The sequence below is a fragment of the Bufo gargarizans genome, chromosome 6 (assembly GCF_014858855.1).
Source record: "Bufo gargarizans isolate SCDJY-AF-19 chromosome 6, ASM1485885v1, whole genome shotgun sequence".
NCBI lineage: Eukaryota > Metazoa > Chordata > Amphibia > Anura > Bufonidae > Bufo > Bufo gargarizans.
Window position 1 is genome coordinate 108,147,666 of NC_058085.1, and position 8,596 is coordinate 108,156,261.

An 8,596-nucleotide genomic window follows, 5' to 3' on the forward strand; every position below is an offset into this window, starting at 1 on the left:
AAATTCCTATCTCAAAAAATGAGCATATCATGAAAATGTTCTCTAAACGAGCTATTAACATAATCATCTGAATCAACTAATTAACTCTAAACACCTGCAAAAGATTCCTGAGGCTTTTAAAAACTCCCAGCCTGGTTCATTACTCAAAACCGCAATCATGGGTAAGACTGCCAACCTGACTGCTGTCCAGAAGGCCATCATTGACACCCTCAAGCAAGAGGGTAAGACACAGAAAGAAATTTCTGAACGAATAGGCTGTTCCCAGAGTGCTGTATCAAGGCACCTCAGTGGGAAGTCTGTGGGAAGGAAAAAGTGTGGCAGAAAACGCTGCACAACGAGAAGAGGTGACCGGACCCTGAGGAAGATTGTGGAGAAGGACCGATTCCAGACCTTGGGGGACCTGCGGAAGCAGTGTACTGAGTCTGGAGTAGAAACATCCAGAGCCACCGTGTACAGGCGTGTGCAGGAAATGGGCTACAGGTGCCGCATTCCCCAGGTCAAGCCACTTTTGAACCAGAAACAGCGGCAGAAGCGCCTGACCTGGGCTACAGAGAAGCAGCACTGGACTGTTGCTCAGTGGTCCAAAGTACTTTTTTCGGATGAAAGCAAATTTTGCATGTCATTCGGAAATCAAGGTGCCAGAGTCTGGAGGAAGACTGGGGAGAGGGAAATGCCAAAATGCCTGAAGTCCAGTGTCAAGTACCCACAGTCAGTGATGGTCTGGGGTGCCATGTCAGCTGCTGGTCCACTGTGTTTTATCAAGGGCAGGGTCAATGCAGCTAGCTATCAGGAGATTTTGGAGCACTTCATGCTTCCATCTGCTGAAAAGCTTTATGGAGATGAAGATTTCATTTTTCAGCACTGACCTGGCACCTGCTCACAGTGCCAAAACCACTGGTAAATGGTTTACTGACCATGGTATTACTGTGCTCAATTGGCCTGCCAACTCTCCTGACCTGAACCCCATAGAGAATCTGTGAGATATTGGGAAGAGAAAGTTGAGAGACGCAATGACCCAACACTCTGGATGAGCTTAGGGCCGCTATCGAAGCATCCTGGGCCTCCATAACACCTCAGCAGTGCCACAGGCTGATTGCCTCCATGCCACGCCGCATTGAAGCAGTCATTTCTGCAAGAGGATTCCCGACCAAGTATTGAGTGCATAACTGAACATAATTATTTGAAGGTTGACTTTTTTTGTATTAAAAACACTTTTCTTTTATTGGTCGGATGAAATATGCTAATTTTTTGAGATAGGAAATTTGGGTTTTCATGAGCTGTATGCCAAAATCATCAATATTAAAACAATAAAAGGCTTGAACTACTTCAGTTGGTGTGTAATGAATCTAAAATATATGAAAGTCTAATGTTTATCAGTACATTACAGAAAATAATGAACTTTATCACAATATGCTAATTATTTGAGAAGGACCTGTATATTCATTAAAACAAAATGATATATGATAGCAGCAGCAGGACCCTTGTTTGGTACCCAAACCCGAACTTCTTCACAGAAGTTCCGGTTTGGGTTAGGTGTTGTGTAGATTGTATTATTTTCCCTTATAACATGGTTATAAGGGAAAATAATAGCATTCTTAATACAGAATGCATAGTACAATAGGGCTGGCGGGGTAAAAAAACCAAAAAAATTTAATAACATTAACTCACTTTAATCCACTTGTTCGCGCAGCCCGGCTTCTCTTCTGTCTTCTTCTGTGAGGAATAGGACCTTTGATGATGCCACTGCTCTCATCACATGGTCCATCACATGATCTTTTACCATGGCGATTGATCATGTGACGGACCATGTGATGAGCGTAGTGACATCACCACAGGTCCTTTTCCTGTGCACAGCAAAGATGAAGACAGAAGAGAAGCCGGGCTGCACGAACACGTGGATTAAGGTGAGTTAAATATTTTTTTTTTTAACCCCTCCAGCCCTATTGTACTATGCATTCTGTATTAAGAATGCTATTATTTTCCCTTATAACCATGGTATAAGGGAAAATAATAATGATCGGGTCTCCTTCCCGAACTTCTCCTAGCAACCGTGCGTGAAAATCGCACCGCATCCGCACTTGCTTGCGGATGCTTGCGATTTTCACACAGCCCCATTCACTTCTATGGGGCCTGCATTGCTGTCATGGTCTTACCTTCTTGCTGTTCTCCTTCGTTTGACATGTGCTGGCGGCCATCTTGGTTTCTGGGTTTCTTGTAGCCGCCCCATTCACTTCTATGGGGCCTGCATTGCTGTCATGGTCTTACCTTCTTGCTGTTCTCCTTCGTTTGACATGTGCTGGCGGCCATCTTGGTTTCTGGGTTTCTTGTAGCCTCCCACCCTGCGGCTTCTCCTTCCCACTGGGAGGAGCTGGATGCCTAGCTCATATATATAGGAGGTCCGTGGCTTCAGTTCCCTGCTTGGTCCTCCTGTGTTCACATGCCTCTAAGACTGCTGCTGCTTCTGGTTCCTGATCCTGGCTTCGTCTGACTACCCTGCTGGTTCCTGATCCTGGCTTCGTCTGACTACCCTGCTGGTTCCTGATCCTGGCTTCGTCTGACTACCCTGCTGGTTCCTGATCCTGGCTTCGTCTGACTACTCTTCTGGTTCCTGACCTCTGGCTTCGCAAGACCCTGCTTCGGTTTAGCCATCCGCTTGGACTTTTGCCTTACAGCTTGATTTAATAAAGCCATCTTATTTTCACTTATCTCTTATTGTACGTCTGGTTCATGGTTCCATGACATTAGGACCAAGCCATGAATTCTGACGGTACAGGGCCATCCTCGCTACCTACGCTGGTTGCCAGACTTGATCAGCAGGATCACCTGTTGGGTCGGTTCGCTGTGGCGTTGCAAACCCTGCTTGAACGCACGGCTCATTTAGCTTCCGTTGCCGATGGGTCGGTTGTCGCTCCTGGGCCCGCTCCTACTGCCGCTCCGGTTGTTGCGCCAGAGTCTACCCCGACACCTGTTGCTGCGCCTGCGGTGTTTCGGGGTATGACTGGTTCTGCCCCCCTTCCACAGCGCTTTGGGGGAGAGCCAACTCAGTGCCGAGGTTTCCTTAACCAGGTGGGCATTTATTTCGAGTTGCTGCCACATGCCTTTCCTACTGAGAGATCAAAGGTGGGCTTCTTGATCTCGCTGCTCTCGGACAAGGCCTTGGCCTGGGCCAGCCCTTTATGGGAGAACAACAATCCGGTGGTTGCCGAGTTTTCCGGTTTTGTTGCTTCTCTTCGGAAGGTATTCGATGTGCCGGCTCGTGCTGCCTCTGCTGCGAAGCTCCTTATGTCCATCAGACAGGGTTCACGATCCGTAGCTGAATACGCCATTGAGTTTCGTACCCTGGCAGCAGAGGTGGGCTGGAATAATGAGGCTCTGGTCGCTGCTTTCTCGCATGGTCTCTCGGATGCCTTGAAGGATGAGGTTGCAGCTAAGGACCTACCAGTGGAGCTCGAGTCCCTTATTTCTTTCCTGATTTTGATTGACACCAGACTCAGGGAGAGACCTTCCTTTAAGGAGAGCCTGCGGAGGTCTTCTAACAGATTGGCGCCTACGTTTGCTGTCCCACCCGTGCCTCCCTCTCCTCCCACGCCTCCTGGGGATGACTTGTCTGGGGGTGAACCCATGCAGCTGGGGTTTGCTCGCCTGTCCGAGGGGGAGAGGGTACTCCGGAGACGCGAGGGCCGATGCATGTACTGTGGTCTCGGTGGGCATTTTCGGTTGGCATGCCCGAACCGTCCGGGAAACGCTCGCACCTGAGATCCTGTCGGGGGCAGATCTTGGGTGGAGTCTCCTCGTCCCCGGTTTCCCGTGTTGACAAACCACTGATTACTGTTGTCCTCTCCTGGGTCGGGGGCTCGGTGACGACCCAGGCGTTGGTGGACTCTGGTGCTGGTGGTTTGTTCATTGATAGTGTGTTCGCTGCCGCCAATTCCATTCCTCTGCAGCCTCGAGGTTCCCCACTGGCTCTTGAGGCGATAGACGGCAGACCCCTTCTGCCGCCACACGTGACTCAGGAGACCCTTCCAGTGGGGATGGCCATTGGTGCCGTTCACAGAGAGTCGGTCTGTCTCCAGGTTATTTCGTCTCCACACTACTCGGTGGTCTTGGGGTACCCCTGGCTCCAGAAGCATAATCCGACTTTCGATTGGAGATCGGCCGAGATCCTCTCGTGGTCACCGCAGTGTGGGGCTAGTTGCATCCATGGGCCTGTCAAGTTGCTGTGTACTTCCTCGGACTCTCTGTTGCCTCCTGAATACGAGGAGTACCGGGATGTATTCGATAAGGTGCGTGCGGTTGCCCTACCTCCGCACCGCCCATACGATTGTGCCATAGAGTTACAATCTGGTGCCGTTCCTCCTCGTGGCAAAGTCTATCCACTGTCGGTAGCGGAGAATGAGGCCATGGAGGAGTACGTGAGGGAGGCGCTTTCACGCGGACACATTCGCAAATCCTCGTCCCCGGCAGGGGCTGGATTTTTCTTTGTGAAAAAGAAGGGCGGTGAGTTGAGGCCTTGCATCGATTACAGGGGTCTCAATCGCATCACGATCAAGAACGCTTACCCGATACCCTTGATTTCCGAGCTGTTCGATCGCCTCAAAGGGGCCACGGTCTTTACCAAACTCGACCTGAGGGCGGCATATAACCTGGTAAGGATCAAGGCGGGCGATGAGTGGAAGACCGCGTTTAACACCAGGACCGGTCATTATGAATCCTTGGTTATGCCCTTTGGGTTGTGCAATGCGCCCGCAGTCTTCCAGGAATTCATCAACGATGTTTTCCGTGACCTGTTGCAGCAGTGTGTGGTGGTCTATTTGGATGACATCTTGGTATATTCTGAATCCATGGAGGCCCACATTCTGGATGTCAGACGAGTGTTGCAACGCTTACGAGAGAACAAGCTGTTCGGTAAGCTTGAGAAATGCGAATTTCACCGATCCCAGGTAACCTTCTTAGGTTACATCATTTCCGCTGAGGGGTTCTCCATGGATCCTGAGAAGGTTTCGGCTGTCTTACAGTGGCCCCAGCCCAGTGGTCTTCGTGCCCTGCAGCGCTTTTTGGGCTTCGCCAATTATTATCGGAAGTTCATCAGGGACTTTTCCATGCTAGCCAAGCCTCTCACGGATCTGACCAGGAAGGGCATCCGAGCTTTTGAGGCTCTAAAGTCCGCCTTTGTGTCGGCTCCGATTCTGTCGCATCCCAACCCTGGGTTGCCTTTTGTCCTCGAGGTGGACGCGTCTGAGACGGGAGTAGGCGCCCTCCTGTCTCAGCGTAGAACACCAGAGGGTCCTCTGCTTCCTTGTGGGTTTTACTCCCGGAAACTGTCTTCCGCGGAGTGCAACTATCAGATTGGTGACAGGGAGTTATTGGCCATCGTGCAGGCCCTTAAAGAATGGAGGCACTTGCTCGAGGGCTCGGTGGTTCCGGTTCTCATCCTGACGGACCACAAGAATCTGACCTACCTCTCTGAGGCCAAGAGATTGACACCACGTCAGGCCAGATGGGCTCTGTTCTTGTCACGTTTTAATTACGTGGTCTCCTACCTACCCGGTTCCAAGAACATCAGAGCGGATGCCTTATCACGGCAGTACTCCGAGCTGTCCGGGGAGGAGTCGATTCCGACTTCGGTCATACCTCCGAATCAGATCCTGGCCGCTATTCGCACCAGCCTGACCTCTCCCCTGGGTGAGCAGATTTTGGCGGCTCAATCTGGTGCTCCCTCTGGGAGACCCAACGGCAGATGTTTTGTGCCTGAGGAGTTGCGCACTCGGTTGTTGCGAACCTACCATAACTCCAAGGCCGCGGGGCATCCTGGAAAGAATCAGCTGTCCTGGGCTGTTTCACGTCTGTTCTGGTGGCCTTCTCTACGTTCCGACATCGCCGCATATGTAGCGGCATGCTCCGTTTGTGCCCAGAGTAAGTCCCCTCGGCACCTTCCGTTGGGCCTTTTGCAACCCATAGCCACCGGGGAGCGTCCATGGTCACACCTGGGGATGGATTTCATTGTGGACCTCCCTGCATCCCGAGGCCATACGGTCATTCTCATGATTGTGGATCGGTTTTCCAAAATGTGCCACTGTGTTCCTCTCAAGAAGTTACCCTCTGCACAAGAGTTGGCCTCGATTTTTGCCAGGGAGGTCTTCCGGTTGCACGGTTTGCCCAAGGAGATTGTGTCGGATCGGGGGAGTCAGTTTGTGTCCAGGTTCTGGCGCGCCTTTTGCTCCCAGTTGGGGATCCATCTCTCTTTCTCCTCGGCCTACCACCCTCAGTCCAATGGGGCCGCAGAACGATCCAATCAGGCCTTGGAGCAATTCCTTCGTTGCTATGTCTCCGATCACCAAGACAATTGGGTTGACCTCCTGCCTTGGGCTGAGTTTGCCAGGAACACGGCGGTGAACTCTTCCTCTGGGACGTCTCCCTTCATGGCCAATTATGGGTTCCAACCTGCCGTGTTACCGGAGGTATTCTCTCCCCAGGATATTCCGGCTGTGGAGGATCACCTTTCCGTCCTACGTGCTTCCTGGGTACAGATCCAGAGGTCCCTTGAGGTCTCTGCGCAGCGCCAGAGACTCCAGGCTGATCGCAGACGAGCGCCCGCTCCTTCCTACCAGGTCGGAGACCGCGTATGGTTGTCCACCCGCAACCTCAACCTTCGAGTGCCCACTCCCAAGCTGGCGCCTCGCTTTGTTGGTCCCTTCCGAGTGCTTCGCAGGGTAAACCCGGTAGCCTATGCCCTTGCGCTTCCTCCTGGCATGCGGATCTCCAACGTGTTTCATGTCTCCCTGTTGAAGCCACTGGTGTGTAATCGTTTCACTTCCACGGTTCCTCGGCCTCGTCCGGTCCAAGTGGGCAATCGTGAGGAGTATGAGGTGAGCAATATCCTGGACTCACGCCTGGTCCGCGGTCGGGTGCAGTTTTTGGTCCATTGGCGTGGTTATGGTCCAGAGGAGCGTTCCTGGGTTCCCTCCGCAGATGTCCATGCTCCTGCCTTGCTCCGAGCCTTCCACGCACGCTTCCCTCAGAAACCGTTCGTTACTCCGCGGAGGAGGGGCCCTTGAGGGGGAGGTACTGTCATGGTCTTACCTTCTTGCTGTTCTCCTTCGTTTGACATGTGCTGGCGGCCATCTTGGTTTCTGGGTTTCTTGTAGCCTCCCACCCTGCGGCTTCTCCTTCCCACTGGGAGGAGCTGGATGCCTAGCTCATATATATAGGAGGTCCGTGGCTTGGTCCTCCTGTGTTCACATGCCTCTAAGACTGCTGCTGCTTCTGGTTCCTGATCCTGGCTTCGTCTGACTACCCTGCTGGTTCCTGATCCTGGCTTCGTCTGACTACCCTGCTGGTTCCTGATCCTGGCTTCGTCTGACTACCCTGCTGGTTCCTGATCCTGGCTTCGTCTGACTACCCTGCTGGTTCCTGATCCTGGCTTCGTCTGACTACTCTTCTGGTTCCTGACCTCTGGCTTCGCAAGACCCTGCTTCGGTTTAGCCATCCGCTTGGACTTTTGCCTTACAGCTTGATTTAATAAAGCCATCTTATTTTCACTTATCTCTTATTGTACGTCTGGTTCATGGTTCCATGACAATTGCGTGGAAAACACACAATATAGAGCATGCTATGATTTTCACGCAATGCACAAGTGATGCGTTAAAATCACCGCTCATGTACACAGCCCCATAGAATTGAATGGGTCCGGATTCAGTGCGGGTGCAATGCGTTCACCTCACGCATTGCACCCGCGGGGAAATCTCGCCCGTGTGAAAGGGGCCTGAAGATTACTGGATATATAGTTTTTGTTGGTTATGGGTATTCAACATATCAGATGGTAAAATTGTAGCAACTTATGCCATACAATGTTGCAACATGGATAGGATTTCATTGATAGAATAGCTGTATGTGTTTGCGTGTTCTTACCAGCCTGGGCAACTGTACCAGACTTTCAGTGTTACCGGTTAGGTCTGTCTGCTCGGAGCTCTGCATGGGTGATATAAAGTGCTTCCTCCTCAATGATAGATGCGATAGTGGGGGAGGATCATGTGTCCCCGGTAGCCGCAACACCGGCAGCACTCTTTCAGCGTGCAGGAAGAACATGGTACTCCTTCATAGCTTGCAGACCTCCCGATGCAGACACACACCGGTGGCTCGCGCAGATGCATGTGGGAAGGGGTATAAACAGCAATTCCATTGTATTAGAAATCCGGTTATGTTGTTTCCAACCTCAGACGCGTTTCAGAGTAAGCCACTGTGGAAGGAGTACGTTACTCCGAAACGCGTCTGGACGTATAATACTATTGGAAACAACATAACCGGATTTCTATACAGCCCCCTTTTACCCATAGGAATATGGCAGAAAAAGTGCTGTAGCATTCTCAGACTCCGTATCTACAGAGGTATTCTGCTTTTGGACTCATGCACATGAGCGTAGGCGCGCAGTGCTCGTTCTGTGGACCACAAATTGTGGTCCGCAATGCACAGGCACTGACGTGTACACTCCGTTTGCGGATGCGGACCCATTGACTTGAATGGGTCCATGATCCACAAGATACGGCCAAACATAGAACATGTTCAATCTTTTTGCGTTGCGGAGGCATGGATCAGAAGC